This window comes from Nerophis ophidion, linkage group LG16, assembly GCF_033978795.1.
Source record: "Nerophis ophidion isolate RoL-2023_Sa linkage group LG16, RoL_Noph_v1.0, whole genome shotgun sequence".
Lineage (NCBI taxonomy): Eukaryota > Metazoa > Chordata > Actinopteri > Syngnathiformes > Syngnathidae > Nerophis > Nerophis ophidion.
The window spans coordinates 9,496,298-9,521,919 of NC_084626.1; the positions used below are offsets into that span (position 1 = coordinate 9,496,298).

General features: G+C 40.2%; 1 protein-coding gene across 5 annotated transcripts in view; it reads right to left on the reverse strand.

The window, feature by feature from the left end:
• The window catches only part of srgap3 (SLIT-ROBO Rho GTPase activating protein 3), a 247,138-nt gene that overhangs the window by 220,151 nt on the left and 1,365 nt on the right, over nt 1-25,622 (reverse strand). The gene's annotated exons all lie outside the window — the stretch shown is intronic.

Sequence of the window (25,622 nt, forward strand, 5' to 3'; positions counted from 1 at the left end):
CATGCGAAAATTAAGTCGGGGTAAAGGCAGTTGTTTATAAATAATTTAATGTTTCTGTGCGGCCCCGTGGTTAGGGACCACTGCTGTAGACAATCAAACGTGGCTTAAACGTGGCACTTGACAATAATATTACAACGGTGGACCAGGACATGAGTGGATCGACAAACAGGACTGACCTAAACAGGTTCCTATGTAATAGTTAACATGTTTGTTTGTTTCTTTCTTTCTTTCTTTTTTCAAAAATGCAACAATGCATACATTAAAGTTAAAGTACCAATGATTGTCACACACAAACTAGGTGTGGTGAAATTTGTCTTCTGCGTTTGACCCATCCCCTTGTTCACACCTGGGAGGTGAGGCGAGCAGTGGGCAGCAGCGGTGGCCGTGCCCGGGAATCATTTTTGGTGATTTAATCCCCAATTCCAACCCTTGATGCTGAGTGCCAAGCAGGGAGGTAATCATTCTTAATGTCTTTGGTATGACTCGGCCAGGGTTTGACCTCACAACCTACCGATCTCAGGGTGGACACTCTAACCCAGTGGTTCTCAACTTCTTTTCAGTGATGTACCTCCTGTAAACAATTTTTTAATTCAAGTACCCCCTAATCAGAGCAACGCATTTTTGGTTGAAAAAAAGAGATAAAGAATGAAAATACAGCACCGTGTCATCAGTTTCTGATTTATTAAATCGTATAACACTGCAAATTATTGCTCATTCTTAGTGGTCTTTCTTGAAGTATTTGGGAAAAAAAGATATAAAAATAACTAAAAACTTGTTGAAAAATAAACAAGTGATTCAGTTATAAATAAAGATTTCCACCCATAGAAGTAGTCATCAACTTAAAGTGCCCTCTTTGGGGATTGTAATAGAGATCCATCTGGATTCATGGACTTAATTCTAAACATTTCTCCACAAAAAAGAAATCTTTAACATCAATATTTATGGAACATGTCCACAAAAAAATCTAGCTGCTAACACTGAATATTGCATTGTTGTATTTTTTGTTCAAAGTTTATTAACTTACATTCATATTTTGTTAAAGTATTATTTAATAAATATATTTATAAAGGATTTTTGAATTGTTGCTATTTTTAGGATATTTTTTAAAAATCTCACGTACCCCTTGGCATACCTTCAAGTACCCCCAGGGGTACGCGTACCCCCATTTGAGAACCACTGCTCTAACCACTACCTGTGGGAAACTGATACCAAACTTAATTCCTTGTATCACTAACAAAGAATAACTATACACACTTCATCTTCCATACTGATGATGACAAATAGGAAGGACATAAGCATGTCTTTACGGCCCCAGCTTCTTTCAAGAGTGAAGTGAGATTTATGAGACCACAGAATAAACCAGCTGGCCACCACTGCTGCACACACCACCGTTGAGCCTAAATAGAGACTGGGTGGGTTTGTGGCGCTGCCAAGTCCATGCAGGCCTGTACTCAAGACATTTACCCACCATGGCTACCGTGTAACATATCAGGTGACGGATGTTTCTGCACTGTAAGCATCTGTGCTTTGCTTTCAATCAACCATGAAGAGTTTTTCTAGGATATATCCTCAAAATACAAAACTCTACGTTAATGTCACAATAGTCCAAATGTTTTTTCTTTAAAGCAGTCCTGTTATGCTCATTTTGGGGGCTTTTAAAATGATAATAGATTTCGGTGGGACAGGCTGCACAATTATTCTTCAAATGGACATTGAGGTTTTAATCGGCGTTGCCAACTCCTCATTAAGTGAAGTAGCTATTGGATGTCCTAAAAGTTGCTGGAAGTTGCTAGATCATCATCTCCTAATTTGCATAATTGATTACAATGGACTAAGGTTGTCTCCATACCAATATTTGGGTACCGGTACCAAAATGTATTTTGATACGTTGATTATTTTCTAAATAAAGGGGACCACAAAAAATGGCACTAATGGCTTTAATTTAACAAAAAATCTTACGGGACATTAAATAAATGTTTCCTTTTGCAATCAAAAAACTATTTTGTCCTTAAATAAAATAGTGAACATACTAGATAACTAATATTTTAGTGGTATGTAAGCAAACAAAGGCTCCTAATTTGTCTGCTGACCTATGCAGTAACATATTGAGCCATTTTCCATTCTATTTTTTTGCCAAAATTATAAAGGACAATCTGTAAAAATTTATTATTAATCTACTTGTTTATATACTATTAATTCCAGGTTATTTTCCATTTAAACATGTTCTGCCTACACTTCTGTTAAAAATGTAAAATTCACATATTGTTCTGTTGTTTGATCCTTTATATTAGTTTTGGATGATGCCACAAATGTAGGTATCGATCCGATACCAAGTAGTTAAAGGGTCATAATTTAAGTTCTCATGTGTCCAGGGACGTATTTCCTGAATTTATCAATATAATATAAATTGAAAATAAAAAATTAAAAAATATATTTTGAGACGATAAAAAATATTGATGTAATTAATCATAATAGTATCGACTTGATACGATCTTATACTTGGCGTCATTAAAGTGGATGTTAGGTGTAGATCCACCCATGGCATTTGTTTAGATTGTGATGCCGGTGAGCTACGGTGTGTAGTGAAACATGTTTAGCTATTCCTGCAGGGATGATACTTGTAAGAAACGTACTTTATTTGTCGCAATGGATGCGAGGATTAGTGACTTAGAAGTAGCTAATACACTGCCGACAGAATACAATGATTTGTAAAATCCTTTTCAACCTGTATTCATTTGAATAGACTGCAAAGACAAGATACTTAACGTTCGAACTGGTAAACTTTGTTATGTTTTGCAAATATTAGCTCATTTGGAATTTGATGCCTGCAACGTGTTCCAAAAAAGCTGGCACAAGTGAAAAAAAAGAAAGTTGAGGAATGTTCATCAAACACTTATTTACAACGTACCACAGTTGAACAGGCTAATAGGGAACAGGTGAGTGCCATGATTGGGTATAAAAGCAGCTTCTATGAAATGCTCAGTCATTCACAAACAAGGATGGGGCGATGGTCACCACTTTGTGAACAAATGTGTGAGCAAAATGTCGAACAATATAAGAACAACATTTCTCAACCAGCTATTGCAAGGAATTTAGGGATTCACCCTCTACGGCCCGTAATATCATTAAAAGGTTCAGATAATTTGGACAAATTACTACAAGGCCGAAAATTAATATTGACTGCCCTTGAGCTTGGATCCCTAAGGTAGCATAAAAAAGACACATCAGTGTGTAAAGGATATCACATGGGATCAGGAACACTTCAGAAAACCACTGTCAGTAACTACTGTTTGTCGCTACATCTGTAAGTGCAAGTTAAAACTCTACTATATAAAGCGAAAGCCATTTATCAACAACACCTAGAAACGTTGCCGGCTTTACTAGGCCTGAGCTTATCTAAGATGGACTGATGCAAAGTGAAAAAGTCTTCTGTGGTCTTACGAGTCCACATTTCAAATTGTTTTTGGAAACTATTGACGTCGTGTCCTCCAGACCAAAGAGGGAAAGAACCATCCGGACTGTTACAGGCGCAAAGTTCAAAAGCCAGCATCTGTGATGGTTTAGGGGTGTATTAGTGCCCAAGGCATGGGTAACTTACACATCTGTGAAGGTACCAATAATGCTGAAAGGTACATACAGGTTTCCGAGCAACATATGTTGCCATTCAAACAACGTTATCATGGACGCCCCTGCTTATTCTAGCAAGACAATGTCAAGCCATATTCTGCTTGTGTTACAACAGCATGGCTTTGAAGTAAGAGTGCAGGTACTAAACTGACCTGCCTGTAGTCCAGACTTGTCTCCAATTGAAAATGTGTGACGCATTGTGAAACCTAAAATACAAAAACGGAGACCCCGGACTGTTGACCAACTTAATAATCAAGCAAGAATGGGAAGGAATTCCACCGGAAAAGCTTCAAAAATTGTTCTCCTTAGTTCCCAAACATTTACTGAGTGTTGTTAAAAGGAAAGGCCATGTAACACAGTGGTAAAAATGCTCCTGTGCCAACTTTTTTGCAATCTGTTCCTGCCATTAAATTCTAAGTTAATGATTATTTGCAAATAAAAAATTATATTTCTTAGTTTGAACATTAAATATATTGTCTTTGCAGTCTATTCAATTGAATATGAGTTGAAAAGGATTTGCAAATCATTGTATTCTGTTTGTATTTACGAATTACATTACGTGCCAACTTCACTGGTTTTGGGTTTTGTAGATGGCATAAAATATAAATTATATGAATATGTCCGAAATTTGACTGCAACAAGCGAACGACCATGTCCTCAACGCAATGTAGCATTCTTGCTAGCGGCTGACTTCCCTCCACAGTACAAAGACACTTTTTCACACACGTAACATTATCACTGGAGGATGAGGAATAGTTAAACATGCTACACTACCGTATACACTGTATGAGGATATGTTAAAGTTAAAGTACCAATGATTTTCACACACACACTAGGTGTGGCGAAATTATTCTCTGCATTTAACCCATCACCGTTGATCACCGCTTGAAGATAAACAATGGTGAGTGGGTCGATACAAATATACAAAAAAAAAACTTGTTGTTTTGGTTATTGTTAACATTACATCATTAAGGGCAAACTCCAAAGATTTTTAATCAGCGCTAATAGTAGGATATCATTTAAATAATGATATTGTTACATTGTCATCCTGTGTTTTTGTCTCATTGTAAATGTGATGAAAAACTTTATCAATTGATGATCTTAAAAAAATAGAAGAGTCAGTATCCACATCGTTGTGACCAATACTGCCTCTATATTTACTTGATATTGGATCGATACAAAATGCCCAAAACTAATACTAATGATTGTCACACACACACTAGATGGGGTGAGATTATCTTTCGCATTTGACCCATCACCCTCACCCCCTGGGAGGTGAGGGTGTCAAACTTGGGCTTGGATTAAGATTGTTTCTTCGACGCAGAGGATGATTTGCACGAGCGAGATGTGAATGTGAGTACATCTTTAAATTTATTTATACACTATAATACAAAACAAGGAAAACAAGGACGCGCTCAGTGGCAGATAATAATCTAGGCTATCAAACACAAACAGGAAACAAAAACACTTGCTCGATGGCATGAATAATGGACATAAACAAAAAGACTTAGCACAAAGCAATTGACTATGAACTATAAACAAAACTTACATGACAAGGAACTGTGAACGATGGCATTACGGTAGGAACAGCATGGGTAAGGTGTGTGAAGATGCCAGACTCAACACTTGGAAACTACCGGTTTAAATAACATCAATGATAATTACAAGGAGGTGTGAAAACTGAGGACAGGGGCGTGACATGACAGGTGAAAACTAATGAGTTGGCATGGAGACGAAAACAAACTAGGAAGTGCCAGGACAGAACTAAATGTCCAAAAAAGTAAACATAACCTGACCAAACATGGCAAAAACCAAAACATAATCTTACAGCCGTGACAGAGCGGAGCAGTGAGCAGCAGCTGTGGCAGCGCCTGGGAATCATTTTGGTGATTTAACCCCCTATTCCAACCCTTGATGCTAAGTGCCAATATAAGTTATCCAAACAACAGAAGAATAAGTGATAATTACATTTCATAAGTATATATAGAAAGACGTTACATCCAAAAAAATCAGAGATTAACAGTAAATAATCAAGTGGAATAACAATAGTTTTGGGAAAATAATACAATATTCCTTTGTGTGTCTCTGTCTCTGTTTCTCTACTCGGCTGGGGGGGCGCGTAATAAATGAAAATAACATAACAATGAGAAATGACACATTGTTACTGCATACGTTAGCAGACAAATTAGGAGCCGTTGTAACACATTTCAAAATGGTTTTATTATCATTTACAGAATATGCCAGAAAATATACATTGTGATACATATTGCCCATCCCTACCTCGTAATATTGCACAGTCATGTAATGCAATATTTTAGCATATACAGTGCAGAGGTTTGAACAGTTGCAAAAGTATGGATGGTCGCCTTTTTATAAAGAGCTCAAATGTTAAAATTACCTCTCAGCCTCCTGTGGAGACAAAGCTGTGCAGAGAGGAAGTGACAGAAAGGTGTAAAACTGTAAAAACATGCTTCCTTGTTAGCAACACCTTGAGCGCCAGTGTGTGTGTGTGTGTGTGTGTGTGTGTGTGTGTGTGTGTGTGTGTGTGTGTGTGTGTGTGCGTGTGCGTGTGCGTGTGTGTGTGTGTGTGTGTGTGTGTGTGTGTGTGTGTGTGTGTGTGTGTGTGTGCTTTTGAAGGACTCTCTAAACCAGGCGTGTCAAACTCATTTTAGCTCAGGGACTGCATGGAGGAAAATCTATTGCTACCTAGGCCGGACGGGTAAAATCAGGGCATAATAACTTAAAAATCTTCAGATCGTTTTCTTTGTTTTACTTTGGCACAAAATAGAACAAGCACATCCTGAAAATGTACATAAAATAATCCTCAAAAGTCTTCAAGTTAGTTGAAATTCCTGAGGAATAAAATGAGTGCCATTTCAAACTGAGACTTAATCTCAGTGTATCCTCAAAGCAATTCAACTTTAAGTCACAGCCCATCTTGGATTGAACAAAAAACAAAATGAAGCTTGATTGAAAACTCTTGTGTGTGTCAACTACCTCATGTGTCATTTCCACGTATGAATCCTGTGCTAACTCAACAAAACATACAAACTGAGGTAGAAACTATGTAAAAGTGTTTGAACTACTCCCTGCCTTCTGGGCATCACTGTGTATTGATACACAAATAAAAGCTGTGCAATGTGTGAAGCATTTGAACGAACCAAAAATACAAATTTAAAAGACTCACGGTATTGCAGTAAATTCACTTTCTTTAAATTTGCACAGAAGACAATCATTTTGACAAAACTATACCAATGTTCAGTGTTTCATGCAACATTTTAAGAGTGGTTACTAGGGCTGGGCGATATGGCCTTTTTTCACAGCAGTATGATGATTCTATGTGTCTACATTAAAATATTCTTCTTCATACTGCATTATTATATGCTCATTTTAAACTTTCATGCAGAGAGGGAAATCATCCATCCATCCATCCATCCATTTTCTACCGCTTATTCCCAATCACTACTAAGTCAATTGAAAAAAAACTGTATTTATTAAACAGTTATTAAGCAGTGGCACAAACGTTCATGTCATTTCCAAAACAGAAAGTGGAAGATTGTCACAGACATTTTAAAGGCCTACTGAAACCCACTACTCCCCACCACGCAGTCTGATAGTTTATATATCAATGATGAAATATTAACATTGCAACACATGTCAATACAGCCTTTTTAGTTTACTAAGTTGCAATTTTAAATTTCCCGGGAGTTTCGTCCTGGAAACGTTGTGTAATGATGACGTGTACGCAAGACGTCACGGGTTTTTAGGAAGTATGAGCGCTGCACACACACACAGCTAAATGTCGTCTGCTTAAACGGCATAATTACACAGTATTTTGGACATCTGTGTTGCTGAATCTTTTGCAATTTGTTCAATCAATATTGGAGAAGTCACAGTAGAAAGATGGAGTTGGGAAGCTTTAGCCTTTAGCCACACAAACACACGGTGATTCTTTGTTTAAAATTCCTGGAGGTGAAATGTTACTATGGATCAGAGCGCGGTCAAGTGAACATGAATCAAGACTTAATGTCAACCAGCAGGTTTCGGTGAGAAAATTGTGGTTAAAAAGTCACTTCTTACCGAGCTGAGCTTGTGCCGTCCATAGCTGCCGTTGACTCCCCTGAGACATTGGCGTCAACACACATGTGGAGACACGCTTCCGACTATCAGGTACTATTTAACTCACTAAAACACTATCAACACAATAGAAAGATAAGGGATTTCCCAGAATGATCCTATTAAATGTGTCTAAAAACATCGGAATCCGTCCCAATCGCGTTTTTTCTTTTTAAACTTTTTTTTTTTTTTTCTAGTCCGTCGCTATCAATATCCTCAAACACGAATCTTTCATCCTCGCTCAAATTAATGGGGAAATTGTCGTTTTCTCGGTCTGAATAGCACTTTTTGTTGGAGGCTCCCATTATAAACAATGTGAATATGTGAGGAGCCCCCACAGTTGCGACGTCATAGTCTGCGACTTCCAGTAGAGGCAGGGCTTTTGTCTTAACACCTAAAGTTGCGAACTTTATCGTGGATGTTCTCTACTAAATCCTTTCAGCAAAAATATGGCAATATCGCGAAATGATCAAGTATGACACATAGAATGGACCTGCTATCCCCGTTTAAATAATAAAATCTCATTTCAGTAGGCCTTTAAGTGTCAAATATAAATGAACTGCATAATAGGAAATGAAATAGTATTCGTCCTTGACTATGTGGTAGGTTACTACGGACGTTATTAAATTCTGTTGTAGACTAGTTTTTTCATACGGTGTTGATGTCGAAATGTTTGCCTCGGCATTTTTATGGTGTGGGCGTGTGGCACCGAACGGACATGTTGACATGCGGAGTATGTCATTCTCTAGCGGGTGACTTTTCAAAAGATGGTACATATTAGCAGTAATGCTACTCTTTATAGCAACCCTTTTGGCCAACACTTGACAAATTATGGTTGTCTGTTCGACATATTCCCACTTGAAGCCAAACCACCGCCATACGATGGACCCCCTGCTGTTTTTCTTGGGTATTAGTTATTCCTTCATTTGATACCAGTGTCATACATTCTGTCTCTCGTATTACCACTCGCACGGCTCTGCTAGCATCACAGCTAACGTTACCCATGCTGCTACCTCTATGCTCCGCAAGGGCGTATACGTATGTGACGTATGACGTGACAGTATGTGACGAGTGTGAGAAGGTGCACTTGTCTGTGAGAAGGAGAGACAGGAAAGAGCGAGAAGAGCCTGTAATGTAATGCCCGCAGCTAAAAGCAACTGCGTGAGAACGTATACTCGAATATCACGATATAGTCATTTTCTATATCGCACATAGACAAACCTGCGATATATCGTGTATATCGATATATCGCACAGCCCTAGTGGTTACCAATTGTTTATTTTACTCCTGTTTGTTTTTACATTAGGTCTTGGGGGAGGAGTCACAGCCCCGCTTTACTGTGTGCCTTTTGCTTGGTATACTTGCTCGCCCCGGTATAAACCATTTGCTTGCTTAACATAATTACTATTGCAACATCCAGTGGACACATTTAGAACAGCAATTTCTTTTAATTTAACATAGCAGCTCAATTTTACACTTACCAAACACATCTCCCGGGCCGGATTGAGGCGTTGTCTGCACTAAGCCGGAAAAGATTCAAAATGCTGTTTATTGTCCATTCTTTAACATGTACAAAACATATACAGTAAGAACTGAAATTACATTTTCGGCACAGTCCCACTAAGAGTAGACATACATCACAGGGAGACAAGAACTGGACCGTCAATATATCAGCGACTTACGGCTGACCCGTAAGCGAAGGCTGATCCTCAAACGAATAATTATTTAGCCTAAGCCCCGTTGTAGCCACACTATACCTGCGTTTAAGGTTCCCCTTCTCGGACAATTTTTTACACGGCTAAGTGCGGCGTGTATTTCTTGAATCTCCAGTTCTTACCTTTGTATGGAATTAGGGCTGGGCGATATATCGTAGGGCTGGGCGATATACGCGATATATCGCGGATTTGTCCCTGTGCAATAATGACTAGATCATAATATTCGAGTATACGTTCTCACGCAGTTGTTTTTAGCTGCGGGCATCACACTACAGGGTCTTCCCACTCTTTCTTGTCTCTCCTTCTCACAGACAGCAAGCGCACAAACTTATATATGTCACATACTGTCACGTCATATACGTATACGCCCTCATGGAGCAGAGAGATGGTAGCATAGCTAACGTTAGCTGTGATGCTAGCGGAGTGTTGCGGGTGGTAATACGAGAGAAAGAAGGTGCGAATCTGGTAACAAATGAAGTAAGAATTCATTCCCAAGAAAAACCGCACGGGGTCCATCGTCTGGCGGTGGTTCGGCTTCAAGTGGGAAGATGTCAAATAGACAACATTAATTTGTCAAGGGTGGGGCACAAGCATTACTACCAAAAGTAGTCACTTGCTAATAACTGTTTAATAAATACAGTTTTGGTCAATTGACTTAGTTGTGATTTCCTTCTCTGCATGAAAGTTTAAAATGAGCATATATTAATGCAGTATGAACAAAAATGTTTTAATGTAGATACATAGAATCATCATACTGCTGTGATTATATGTATCAAGTGTTAATTCAAGGCTAAGGAAAAATACCGCGATATAAATCGTATGCCGCGATGTGGCCTAAAAATACAGATATATTAAAAAAAAGGCCATATTGCCAAGCCCTAATATATTGATATATCGCGGGTTTTTTGTCTGTGGGATATAGAAAATGACTATATCGTGATATTCGAGTATATGTTCTCAAGCAGTTACTTTTAGCTGTGGGCATTAAACTGCATGCGTTTCTCCCTCTTTCTTGTCTCTCCTTCTCACAGACTTAAAACAAGCGCACCTTCTTACATACGTCACGTGAGCAACTTCACACGCCCTTCCCGAGCAGAGAGGTAGCGAGATGGGTAACATTAGCTGTGGTGCTTACGGTGTGTTGCGAGTGGTCATACGAGAGAGAGAAGGTGCGAATCTGGTAACAAATGAAGGAAGAATTAATTCCCAAGAAAAACAGCACGGGGTGCATCGTCTGGCGGTGGTTTGGCTTCAAGCGGGTATATGTTCAACATTTATACGGCAGAAGCGTTACTACAAAAAGTAGCAGCACTGCTAATTTGTAGCATTATTTGAAAAGTCACCCGCTAGAGAATGAAAAGTGCTTCAAACTGTGGAGGTCAACATCTACGTTCAGTGCCACCCCCACAAAATGCCAAAGCAAATGCTTCCACATCAACACCGTTGGACGTAGACTATTTGATATGCAGCTCATTTTTTGTGACACTTTTTGAAATATCTTATCATCATGTCATCATGCACAAAAGTGCACTTTATTTGTTTTAAACTATTGTAGTGGCGTTCTGTACAAAAGGTGCACTTTAATTTAGTGTTTTGATATGTCATCTTAGTGACAACATGCACAAAAGTGCACTAATAGCTTGTTTTAAAATGTCTGACAGTCTTGCTTTTTCTTCTTTGAAATTACATGAATGTTTTTTCCACTGCTTAATAACTTTAATAAATGTACTTCTGGTCAATTGACTTAGTTGTAATTTCCCTCTCTGCATGAAAGTTAAAAATGAGCATATATTAATGCAGTATGAAGAAGAATGTTTTAATGTAGACACATAGAATCATCATACTGATGTGATTATATGCATCAGTTGTTCATTCAAGGCTAAGGCAAAATATCGAGATATATATCGTGTATCGCGATATGGCCTAAAAATATTGAGATATTAACAAAGGCCATATCGCCCAGCCCTGAATGGAATCATTGATCGTTTACAAACTGAGTTCGGAGAGGAAGACTACGCCCCACACCGGAAGTGACGTCAGAAAGAACACACCACAGCCAGCTTCATAATAAAGCTGTTTCGTAACTCGGAGCTAACCACTGGAAATATGGAGGCGAGTCATCCAGACATGCCCGTGTTCCTCATGTGTGGAAATCACACATGAATACTTTAAGAGAAAATTAATGTAGCTATTTCGGATACAACACTTCTCAGATGGCGGGAGAACTTTCGATTGTCGAGGTCAGCTGTAATTCTATTTACCAAAAAACGTTTTCCATTTGTAGAAGGACAGTCAACGAGAATGCGAGACTGGATGTGATAAAAAAAAAAGGTAGCGTGTGCTTTGTATTACCTGACCGTCGAGGGAAGACTAACTATGAAAATGGCGAATGCTTTTGGACTGGCAAGGCAAACTATATCAGTTATTGTCCGCCATGTATGTCGAGGACTCAACGTCTAGGTCCTGAGTATATAAAGTCACCAAAAATGAATGGACAATGAAGGTGAAGGCAAAAGAGTAAGGAGACCAGATATCTTGATCCTGAGATTGATTGTTGTAAAATGTTCTTTGTCTCATTGTGTACTTTTGGGGCAAATAAAGATTTGATTAATTTATGATGGCTCAGGTGTGATTCATTACAATAGGACCCCACAGCACACTGGATTCCAGTTATTTGGAATACCAAAACACTGGATTTTGTTCAGATAACTTAAATTTAAGAACTTGCACACAAAGCAACACTGGAAGTGACTATGAGGTGCGCATTTTCCACACAAGCGTAATAAGTCGCCTTGCGACGGCTGATAGAGGGGGTGAGGGGGTCTTAAACGATCATTGTGTGTGTGTGCGTGCGTGCGTGCGTGCTTGCGTGCGTGCGTGCGTGCGTGCGTGCGTGCGTGTGTGTGTGTGTGTGGACAAGGATAAGGTTAGGTGGGATTTACCCTGGATAACATTAGTGTAAACGGGGCCAAAATCAGGCCTACGGCCACATGTTTAACATCCGTGCACTAAAACATCCGTGAGGGTTCATTTATTTCCCTAATCACAGAGGCTGTCTGACGCCTAATTGAATACGAGTCAAATAACTTATTTAGTTTATTTATTTAGTTTATTAGAGTTTAATGTAGTCGGAAAATTGATTAAAAGATGGGGGAAAAGAAAAGAGGAACCAATCTGTATTTCCGGAGGTCTGGTGGGCCAGGAACCCTAACTGGAGCCCAATTTGACTCAGCTCTAAAATAACAAATGAGCGATCCATTTTGCAGGTAAATCCAAGAACAAAGGCCAAGAGAAGATTTACCTGCTGACCCTCAAGACTAAGTGATAATGCATAACAATGTGCAAAGACACTTTCCGCTTTAAAAAGAAAAAACAACCTCCATATGATAGAAAACATCCCCAAAAAGCGCTAATCGGCGACTGCAAATTGTGAAATTATAGCCACCGTGTTTAATTACCTCAACCACAGAGGACATGTATTAATTGGAAGAAGGTGATTTATTATAACATTCTCATTATATCTAACGACTTACATTTTTTAATGTTTTAATGGTTTGGAGTTCCTTTACAAAATAAATAAATAAATGATAAATGGGTTGTACTTGTATAGCGCTTTTCTACCTTCAAGGTACTCAAAGCGCTTTGACACTACTTCCACATTTACCCATTCACACACTGATGGAGGGAGCTGCCATGCAAGGCGCCAACCAGCACCCATCAGGAGCAAGGGTGAAGTGTCTTGCTCAGGACACAACGGACGTAACGAGGTGGGATTTGAACCAGGGACCCTCAGGTTGCGCACGGCCACTCTACCACTGCGCCACGCCGTCCCTTAATCATAGTTTTATTTTAACCAAATGGTCCTAAATCAACCACCGTGCTGTACAAAGAAGCAGCCACAGATTTAGTGATGTGAGGTTCATTACTGATGAGGTACAGACTCCTTCCAAGTCGGACAATCAAATTTAAAAGATGCCTCGCCAAATGTGGCAATTAGTGTTACACCGTTACTTCCAACGTTGGTAAACATTCAAATAATAGGCATTCAGAGCTGCACAAGGAGCTATAAAGAGTGACAGGTAGTAATGTAGTTGTTACACTTGTCCTGCTGTTCGGCTCCGGTGCAGACGGTAGTCATGGAGCAAAGCAGACATTCCTTCCAGGGCGGATATTTTCGTTGGAGGATAACAAATAGTTTGAGTGTGTGCAAAAATTAGCCCTGCTTCAATCACCGAACTGTTACAAAAAGATGGATTTTCTTGGGAACATATGTGAATGTGAGTGTGAATGTTGTCTGTCTATCTGTTTTGGCCCTGCGATGAGGTGGCGACTTGTCCAGGGTGTACCCTGCCTTCCGCCCGATTGTAGCTGAGATAGGCGCCAGCGCCCCCCGCGACCCCGAAAGGGAATAAGCGGTAGAAAATGGATGGATGGACATATAAAATGTTGTTGGTGTTTGCTTGAGTCGGATTGCCACCATTTTGCAGTCTCCACGTATCTCTTATGTTTGACTGCCATCTATTGATCACATTTATCATTACACTATGTACCACATAAAATTGCTTCGAGGTCAGTAAGCAAAACCAGAATTATTCCGTACATTAGGCACACCGAGTTATAAGGCGCATTGTTGAATTTTGAGGGAAAAAAAGGATTTTAAGAGCGCCATATAGTCCGGAAAAAACTGTAATAGTATTGTTTGCTTCTGTTAGGTTAATGTGTTCTATTGACTTTTTTTGGATCAAATAATTATATGTAATAAAAGAAAAGTAGTTTAAAGATTGTGTACATATTCCATCCATCATCCATCCATCATCTTCCGCTTATCCGAGGTCGGGTCGCGGGGGCAACAGCCTAAGCAGGGAAACCCAGACTTCCCTCTCCCCAGCCACTTCGTCTAGCTCTTCCCGGGGGATCCCGAGGCGTTCCCAGGCCAGCCGGGAGACATAGTCTTCCCAACGTGTCCTGGGTCTTCCCCGTGGCCTCCTACCGGTTGGACGTGCCCTAAACACCTCCCTAGGGAGGCGTTCGGGTGGCATCCTGACCAGATGCCCGAACCACCTCATCTGGCTCCTCTCGATGTGAAGGAGCAGCGGCTTTACTTTGAGTTCCTCCCGGATGGCAGAGCTTCTCACCCTATCTCTAAGGGAGAGCCCCGCCACACGGCGGAGGAAACTCATTTCGTCCGCTTGTACCCGTGATCTTATCCTTTCGGTCATGACCCAAAGCTCATGACCATAGGTGAGGATGGGAACGTAGATCGACCGGTAAATTGAGAGCTTTACCTTCCGGCTCAGCTCCTTCTTCACCACAACGGACCGGTACAACGTCCGCATTACTGAAGACGCCGCACCGATCCGCCTGTCGATCTCACGATCCACTCTTCCCTCACTCGTGAACAACACTCCTAGGTACTTGAACTCCTCCACTTGGGGCGGGGTCTCCTCCCCAACCCGGAGATGGCACTCCACCCTTTTCCGGGCGAGAACCATGGACTCGGACTTGGAGGTGCTGATTCTCATTCCGGTCGCTTCACACTCGGCTGCGAACCGATCCAGCGAGAGCTGAAGATCCCGGTCAGATGAAGCCATCAGGACCACATCATCTGCAAAAAGCAGAGACCTAATCCTGCGGTTACCAAACCGGAACCCCTCAACGCCTTGACTGCGCCTAGAAATTCTGTCCATAAAAGTTATGAACAGAATCGGTGACAAAGGACAGCCTTGGCGGAGTCCAACCCTCACTGGAAATGTGTTCGACTTACTGCCGGCAATGCAGACCAAGCTCTGGCACTGATCGTACAGGGAACGGACCGCCACAATAAGACAGTCCGATACCCCATACTCTCTGAGCACTCCCCACAGGACTTCCCGAGGGACACGGTCGAATGCCTTCTCCAAGTCCACAAAGCACATGTAGACTGGTTGGGCAAACTCCCATGCACCCTCAAGAACCCTGCCGAGAGTATAGAGCTGGTCCACAGTTCCACGACCAGGACGAAAACCACACTGTTCCTCCTGAATCCGAGGTTCGACTATCCGACGTAGCCTCCTCTCCAGTACACCTGAATAAACCTTACCGGGAAGGCTGAGGAGTGTGATCCCACGATAGTTGGAACACACCCTCCGGTCCCCCTTCTTAAAGAGAGGAACCACCACCCCGGTCTGCCAATCCAGAGGTGCCGCCCCCGATGTCCACGCGATGCTGCAAAGTCTTGTCAACCAAGACAGCCCCACAGCATCCAGAGCCTTAAGGAACTCCGGGCGGATCTCGTCCACCCCTGGGGCCTTGCCACCGAGGAGCTTTTTAACTACCTCAGCGACCTCAGCCCCAGAAATAGGAGAGACCACCACAGATTCCCCAGGCACTGCTTCCTCATAGGAAGACGTGTTGGTGGGATTGAGGAGGTCTTCGAAGTATTCCTTCCACCTATCCACAACATCCGCAGTCGAGGTCAGCAGAACACCATCCGCACCATACACGGTGTTGATAGTGCACTGCTTCCCCTTCCTGAGGCGGCGGACGGTGGTCCAGAATCGCTTCGAAGCCGTCCGGAAGTCGTTTTCCATGGCTTCCCTGAACTCTTCCCATGTCCGAGTTTTTGCCTCCGCGACCGCTGAAGCTGCACACAGCTTGGCCTGTCGGTACCTGTCCACTGCCTCCGGAGTCCTATGAGCCAAAAGGACCCGATAGGACTCCTTCTTCAGCTTGACGGCATCCCTCACCGCTGGTGTCCACCAAGGGGTTTTAGGATTGCCGCCCCGACAGGCACCAACTACCTTGCGGCCACAGCTCCGATCTGCCGCCTCGACAATAGAGGTGCGGAACATGGTCCACTCGGACTCAATGTCCAGCACCTCCCTCGTGACATGTTCAAAGTTCTTCCGGAGGTGGGAATTGAAACTTTGTCTGACAGGAGACTCTGCCAGACGTTCACAGCAGACCCTCACAATGCGTTTGGGCCTCCCAGGTCTGTCCGGCATCCTCCCCCACCATCGCAGCCAACTCACCACCAGGTGGTGATCGGTAGAAAGCTCCGCCCCTCTCTTCACCCGAGTGTCCATAACATGAGGCCGCAAATCCGATGACACAACTACAAAGTCGATCATGGAACTGCTGCCTAGGGTGTCCTGGTGCCAAGTGCACATATGGACACCCTTATGTTTGAACATGGTGTTTGTTATGGACAAACTGTGACGAGCACAAAAGTCCAATAACAAAACACCACTCGGGTTCAGATCCGGGCGGCCATTCTTCCCAATCACGCCTCTCCAGGTTTCACTGTTGTTGCCAACGTGAGCGTTGAAGTCTCCCAGTAGGACAAGGGAATCACCCGGGGGAGCACTTTCCAGTACTCCCTCGAGCGTTCCCAAAAAGGGTGGGTACTCTGAACTGCTGTTTGGTGCATAAGCACAAACAACAGTCAGGACCCGTCCCCCCACCCGAAGGCGGAGGGAGGCTACCCTTTCGTCCACCGGGTTGAACTCCAACGTACAGGCTTTGAGCCGGGGGGAAACAAGAATTGCCACCCCAGCCCGTCGCCTCTCACTGCCGGCAACGCCAGAGTGGAAGAGGGTCCAATCCCTCTCGAGAGAAGTGGTTCCAGAGCCCTTGCTGTGTACATATTGTTACACTTTAATGGCACTCACCATAAATGAGTACAAAATTGTACAGTTAACACATTTGATCGGTATTGGTATCGGTCGGATATTGTATTTAATCGGCAGCATAAAACTCTGATCGTAACATCACTATGTTGAAGATGAAGAGCAAGCCCTCTAAATATTCTTCGAATGGAAAGTGCTCCACAGTGCTTCAAGCACAAAGTATTCCTCTGCAATATGCAGCAGCCTCACTATTGACATGGAAATGGGTATGTTGTCGCTGAATTAAGTAAAAAAAGTAATTGACTTTGTCGCTTTGTTACATTTTACAATGACATAAATGAAGTTGACTGCATGGCATGAGCTGCTTTCTTATCACACAAAGGATTTTTTTTTTATGTCGCTCACTTAATAGGCCTCATCCATAATAAAAGCAACCTTGTGATCCGAGAATGACCCAATCACTGACACGCTGCTGATTTGGGGGCCCCTTCTGCTGTGTCCCCCATCAAACATTAAGCCATAACTCACAATAGAACAGGTGCAATTTCCAACATGAATGTCAATAGTGACTGCTTCATCTCTCAAGCAGCAGCGACCACCATGAACATTCTGCATGACGTTTAAGGACCCCGGTGAATGCAAACAAGGGCAGAAGAGGTGCTGGCATGGCATTGAAACTCGCCATCATTCCCACAGCCCAGTGGCATCCCAGCTGAATAATTGATGCCAGAATGATCAAAAAGGTTCTGTCGGTAAAGCAGCGAGCAGAAAAATAAGATGACATTCACATAGTGGCGTTTGTTAAAAAAACCTACTAGCATTTGCGCTTAGAGATTATAAATCTGGACCATGGAGATGTCGAACAAAAGCCCCGGAAGGCCAAACATAAATTTAATGATAGGACTGGTGCTTTGAAATTGGAACCAGATGGCTCAAGATCTGTGTTAGTGTTTCACATACACTCATTTATTTTTTGGCGGCACGCTAATTACACATTTAGAACGCCGCAATATTTGTTGCTAGAAGAGATGTAACAATATTAACATTTCATATTACGGATATTTTCACCAACATGATTACAGTTATCAGTATGAACACAGTGCTGTTGATTGTGCTCAAAAAGTACTTGTACACATTTACAACCAAGATTTATTTAAAACATTACATACAATAAATGACTGGCAACACAATATATTTTCTTGGCAGAAATTGGCCCCTGTGTGTGAATGTGAGTGTGAATGTTGTCTGTCTATCTGTGTCGGCCCTGCGATGAGGTGGCGACTTGTCCAGGGTGTACACCGCCTTCCGCCCAATTGTAGCTGAGATAGGCACAAGCGACCCCCGCGACCCCAAAGGGAATAAGCGAGAGAAAATGGATGGATGGAATAAAAACAATATAAAATAATATTGGTCTGGCTGCTTAAGAGACATATTTTCATTAAATATGCTTATCTGCAACTGTTTTAATATGTAAAAGTTTTGATATTTTTTAATAAGAAAGAAAATAACGTGTGTTGGGTGCATCACATCTGGTTTATGTGACCTCACACAAATTCACTTCCTGTTGTCATATTGCTTTGAGTATAGATCAATCTGTCGGTCAACTGTGCGCAATTGAATATCTTGATTGCTCAGACTGTATTGTGTTTAAATTCATTTGGATTGGGGATTATTATTTTTAATGGGGAAATAAGTGAATGTCTCTTGTTTTCATGTGGCATTCAAGCACCGGTCCATGAGTTTATCAAACTGTTATTAATCTCATTTTTTTATGATCATTTTAATTTAAAGCCGTAATAATGTCAGTATTTTAAACGGGAGGCAGACGATGAGTAAAATAATATTATTTACTTTAACAAAAGACGCACTCACAAGTGAGAGGAGAAAATAACACAAAACACACTCTCCAAAAGGAGTGGGGAAAAAACAAAAGGCGGCGAACTCACAAGTAGGTGCACAAGGGTCCGTGTACCTTGAGTTCATTCAATTTCCAATTCTGAAACGCAAATTAAAAAAACAAGGAGAGGGCCGTTTTTTTATAATTATCTAGGCAGATTTGAAAAAAAACAAAAAAGGGTTGATTTTCATCAAATATTGCACAACAGCAACAAAAAAATTGTGCTGTTTTCCTTTTATGGTTTTTATTTTTTTCCAGATAAACACAAAAATCCAATTCATGTTAATCCAAAAAGTGTGATGACAAATTGAACCGGAAGCCGTATTTTAGCTTGTTTTTAGGATAACTTTGTTCAGCAGGAGTTAAGTTAAAGTGCCAATGATTGTCCCACACACACTAGTTGTGGCAAAATTATTCTCTGCATTTTACCCATCACCCTTGATCACCCCCTGGGAGCTGAGGGGAACAGTGAGCAGCAGCGGTGGCCACGTCCGGGAATCATTTTTGGTGATTCAACCCCCAATTCCAACCCTTAATGCCGAGTGCCAAGAAGGGACTGAGTAGTCCTATTGTCGTTTAAAAAAAGTGTCATTAAATAGTTGTCTAACTTTTGTTTCAGAAATGAAAATAGAAAAAATGGCCCAGAATTTGTTTTTTGATTCGCATTAGAGAATTCGAAATAGAATTAACGGAAGGTACACGGACCGTTATGCTAAAAACTAAAGCTAAAATAAAGCTTCCAGTTCAATTTGTCATCACACACATAACCACACATTTTTGCATTTTGGATGAACATAAATTGGATTTTTTTGTTTATCTGGGAAAATACAAATCCATAAAAGGAAGTTGTACCAAATTGAATAAAAATCTAAAAACGGCCCTAATTTTGTTTTTTGATTTGCGTTTCAGAATTGGAAAAAGAATGAACGGAAGGTAAACAAACCCACAAGACAAGGAACTTCCTTTGTGTAATTTAAACATTGACTCTGAACAGCACATGTACGTGAGGTAAAGCAAAAGCCAGGTAGAGCAATGATCGGACGCTGTCTAAAATAGGAGACTGATTGAAAACCGGGTACAGGTTTGTACCGGTTGCCAATTAGGCAGCAGGTTTGAAAGCCTGTGCACGGCACGAGGAAGCAAACACTTCTAGAATAAAAGCACAGGACAGGAACTAAAATACCACACACAGAGAAAAAACAAACATGAGACCAAAACAATTACAAGGACGTAACGAATACTAACCTTGGAAAGTTTAATCATTATACCAATTATAGTTACATCCCTAGTCGCTAGGTTTTAGGTGGCTGTATGCATATTAACTCCGCTTTCTTACACAGCTCTGGTCTGCCAGATTATAAGAAGAAGTAGCAGGAGGGATCAATGTTGCCAACTTAGTCGTTACATTTAGCAAGTATTCAGACCCTTAGAAGACGTGTCACTTCTCATCCGAGCAGGCTTCATTAGTTTATGCTGACAGATTTACTGTAAATAAGACCGTTCTTCTCTTAGAGCCTGGTGCCAAAGTATTTATCCTTTGGTTTCAATTTATTGTGGTGCAAATCGACAGCTGTTTAAGATTTAAGGAAAAGAGCCCTCTTTACATTTTGTACAGGATAAATACTTTTGAGGTAGCAATAGGAATAGATACCGACAATGCTACATCGCAAACATACCATCACAAATTGCCTGCATAAAGAAACTTCAATGACACAAAACACATACATTTTGCAGGCACTTAAAGGCCTACTGAAACCCACTACGCCCCACCACGCAGTCTGATAGTTTATATATCAATGATGAAATATTAACGTTGCAACACATGCCAATACGGACGGTTTAGTTTACTAATTGCAATTTTTAATTTCCCGGGAGTTTCGTCTTTAAACGTCGTGTAATGACGTGTACGCGAGACGTCACAGGTTTTTAGGAAGTATGAGCGCTGCGCACACACACAGCTAAAAGTCGTCTGCTTTAACGGCATAATTATACAGTATTTTGGACATCTGTGTTGCTGAATCTTTTGCAATTTGTTCAATTAATATTGGAGAAGTCAAAGTAGAAAGATGGAGTTGGGAAGCTTTAGCCTTTAGCCACACAAACACACGGTGATTCCTTGTTTAAAATTCCTGGAGGTGAAACTTTCCTATGGATCAGAGCGCGGTCAAGCCAACATGAATCAAGACGGAATGTCAACCAGCAGGTTTCGGTGAGAAAATTGTGGTTAAAAAGTCATTTCTTACCGGAGAAAAGCTCAGCTTGTGCAGTCCTTAACTGCCGTCGACTCCCTTGAGACACTGCACGTCAAGACACCCTTCCGACTATCAGGTACTATTTAACTCACTAAAACACTAGCAACACAATAGAAAGATAAGGGATTTCCCAGAATTAACCTAGTAAATGTGTCTAAAAACACCGGAATCCTTCCCAATGCAATCGTGTTTTTTTTGTTTGTTTTTTCTTTCTAGCCCGTCGCTATCAATATCCTGATCACGAGTCTTTCATCCTCGCTCAAATTAGTGGGGAAATTGTTGTTTTCTCGGTCCGAATAGCACTTTCTGTTGGAAGCTCCCATTAAAAACAATGTGAATATGTAATGAGCCCCCACACTTGTGAAGTGAAGTGAATTAAATTTATATAGCGCTTTTCTCTAGTGACTCAAAGGGCTTTACATAGGGAAACCCAATGTCTAAGTTACATTTAAACCAGTGTGGGTGGCGCTGGGAGCAGGTGGGTAAAGTGTCTTGCCCAAGGACACAATGGCAGTAACTAGGATGGCGGACGCGGGAATCGAACCTGCAACCCTCAAGTTGCTGGCACGGCCACTCTACCAACCGAGCTATACCGTCCCATCATCTGCGACTTCCGGTAGAGGCAGGGCATTTCTCTTAACACCGACAGTTGTAAACTTTATCGTGGATGTTCTCTACTAAATCCTTTCAGCAAAAATATGGCAATTTCGCAAGATGATCAAGTATGACACATAGAATGGACCTGCTATCCCCATTTAAATAAGAAAATCTCATTTCAGTAGGCCTTTAAAGGATTTCTTCAAAAGGGGCTTGAGGTTTGTGTAGTGACCCGTGCGGTTTAATAAAACCAATACAACAATGTTCATCCTCATTTTAAACCTGAAACATGACCGCAAGCCTCGCCGTTCTCTAGGCACTCCTGCTTGTTTACCAAAACCCGTACATGCTCCAGCGCGGACAAAACAGCAACAAACGGGTGTGGCATTAGGTTTACCAGTTTTAATTGCAAAGAGCTTAAAAATGCTATGACCCAATGTAAGGTATTACATCTTCTCCGTCATCTGGACGCCCAGGTAATCTTCTTGCAAGTGACTCATCTTAAACCTTCTGATCACTTGTGGCTGAGAAGAGGCTGGATAAGACAGACTTACCCCTCTTTATTTTTGGGCAAATCGAGGGGAGTTGCTATTTGGCTACATAATTATGTTCCTTTTGTACACTCGAATAGCATTTCTGATCCCAATGGGGGGGATGTTATCGTCACTGCACAGATTTCCAACACCACAGTCGCCCTAGCAAATGTTTTTACTCCCAACAATGACGATGACAACTTTTTCAAACATCTTTTTCTAAATCTCCCTGACTTGCCAATGTAGAATTTAATATAAGGAGACTTTAACTGTCGGCTCGATCCGCAGCTTGATTGCTCTTCACCCAAAACTTGCCCACCATCAAGGTCCGCTAAGGTAAATCAGTCTTTTATGTAAGAATTTTCAGTTTCAGATGTCTGGTATTTCTATTCCTTGTAGAAAGCACTGCTGCTTCTTCTTTAGTGTTCATCACCAAGATTGACTACATTCTAGTTGGTGATAAATTACTTCCATCTATAGTTATATGCAAATCGTAATTGTTATCCCTGATCATGCACAGATTTCAATGGACTTACTCATTAAAAACCACCATGGCGTGTAAATATATGACTACTTTTAAATGAGGTCTTTGTAGATTTTGTTTCACGTTAAATAGATATTTTTGTGCTCTGAAAAAGATTCCCGGGATGATTTTTATATATATATATATATATATATATATATATATATATATATATATATATATATATATATATATATATATATATAAATATATATATATATATATATATATATAAATATATATATATATATATATATATATATATAAATATATATATACATAAATGTATATATAGATATATATACATACTTGTATATATATACATGTATATATGTACATACATGTATATATATATATAAATACATACATGTATATATATATATATATGTACATATATATATATATACACATATATATATATATATACATACATGTATATATACATACATGTATATATATACATATATATATATATACATACATGTATATATAAATATATATATATATACATACACATATATATATACACATATATATATATATATATATATATATATATATATATATATATATATATATATATATATATATATATACACATATATACCCATATATATATATATATATATATATATGGGTATGTATATATACACATACATGTATATGTATATATATATAAAACATTTGTATTAATGCATGCATGTTTAAATTGCAAGTTCAAAACAATGTATTAATTTTAAAAATCTATAAAAATGAAGTGAAATTTGAATTTTGATGTGCCTTTAGCTGAGATAGGCGCCAGCGCCCCCCGCGACCCCGAAAGGGAATAAGCGGTAGAAAATGGATGGATGGATGGATGTGCCTTTATAAAAAAAAAAAAGAAAAAAAAGAATGAGGGTTATTGAGAGCACAAAAATCTTTGTTTACCTCAACTATTTTCCCTAAAATATTAATTTTGGTTCGTTCTCAAATAGTTGGGCGGGGCTCAATGGAGGGCGCGCTCCAATGCCAGGGAGGAACGTGCGACCCCGGAAAACATGCTTTAGCAGATTCATGCAGTAAAATGTTTAAAACCTGTCTTCCAGAGCTGTATGCAAAACGTGCTCATTGTAGCCATTAAATCTGACTTCCTCATTTTGATTAATACAAATTCAGCACAAATTGTTGTATATATTTTTTTGGGTTTTGTTTTGTAGGTTAAAGTGTTTATATATAGTTCTACTGAGTTAATGTTGTTGATCATTTTGAATGTATTAATATTTATTGAGTTTATTTAATTGTATTTTTCAGTATGAGTATTTTATGAAAAAGGTTTTAGTTGAAAAAGGGTTTTAATTTTAAAAATATATATATGTTCATGAAGGTATTATTTGTTGTAAGTTGATCTATATTTAGTTGTTTTCTTTAATCTTAATAAGGACAAAGCAGAGTAGCAATTGAAACAAATTTAGGAGACAAATGTTACAATTTATAGTCATCGTAGATAGCGCGGTGCATGAAATATTGTGTTCTATCTGGAGGGTGTTACAGAAAATAATTGGGTAGCACTGCTATAAAGTGTGTTTAATCTGATTCCTCGAATAATCAAACTGGATTACTGCAGCCCTAGACACCTTGCTATAGGTCAGGGGTGTCAAACTCATTTTCATTGAGGGCCAAATCGCAGTAATGGCTGCTTTCAGAGGGCCTCTTTTTTAGAATAATTTACATAAATAATTAATTTGCATACAACCTGTGATTAATCATGATTAATCAAACTGCATATGCATTTGATTAATAGATTTGTTTAGGTAAAACTTGCTTTAAAAGCATAAATAAAGGTAACAAGCAGATATTTAACAATATGTTTTGATCTCACAAAAAAATGTTTGCAGCACAGTATATAATATAATCGGCGTGATCAGATAATTTTAATGTTTATCCGTCAAAATCGAAAGAAAGAATGCATGAATCTTGAACGCATCATAATAATTCCCTCAATTCCCCCCAAAAACGGATTAACTTGTTGGAATATAAAGACTCAGTGGCCTGGTTAGAGTGTCCGGTGAGTTTTCTTCTTGCCCTGATGTGGGATCAGAGCTGAGCATGTCGTTGTGGCTTGTGCAGCCCTTTGAGACACTCGTGACTTAGGGCTACACAAGTGAACATTGATGGATTGGTAGGTTGTGAGTTCAAACCCCTGCCGAGTCATACCAAAGACTATAAAAATGGGACCCATGTTTTCCTGTGTGTAGTGTCTGTTCTTGTCTTGCGCTCCTATTTTTTGAGGGTATTTTCCTGTAACAGTTTCATGTTTTCCTCTTAGCGATATTTCCCGCATCTACTTTGTTTTAGCAATCAAGAATATTTCAGTTGTTTTTACCCTGTGATGAGGTGGCAACTTCTCCAGGGTTTACCCCGCCTTCTGCCTGAATGTAGCTGAGATAGGCTCCAGCGCCCCCCGTAACCCCAAAGGGAATAACCGGTAGAAAATGGATGGTTTATCCTTCTTTGTGGGGACATTGTTGATTGTCATGTACGGATGAACTTTGTGGACGCCGTCTTTGCTCCGCAGTAAGTCTTTGCTGTCGTCCAGCGTTCTGGTTTTGTTTACTTTATAGTTCAGTTTTAGTTTTGTTCCGCATAGCCTTCCCTAACCTTCAATGCCTTTTCTTAGGGGCACTCACCTTTAGTTTATCTTTTGGTTTAAGCATTAAGTACCTTTTTTACCTGCACCCTGGCTCCCACTGTTTTCAACATCTACTAACAATTAGCT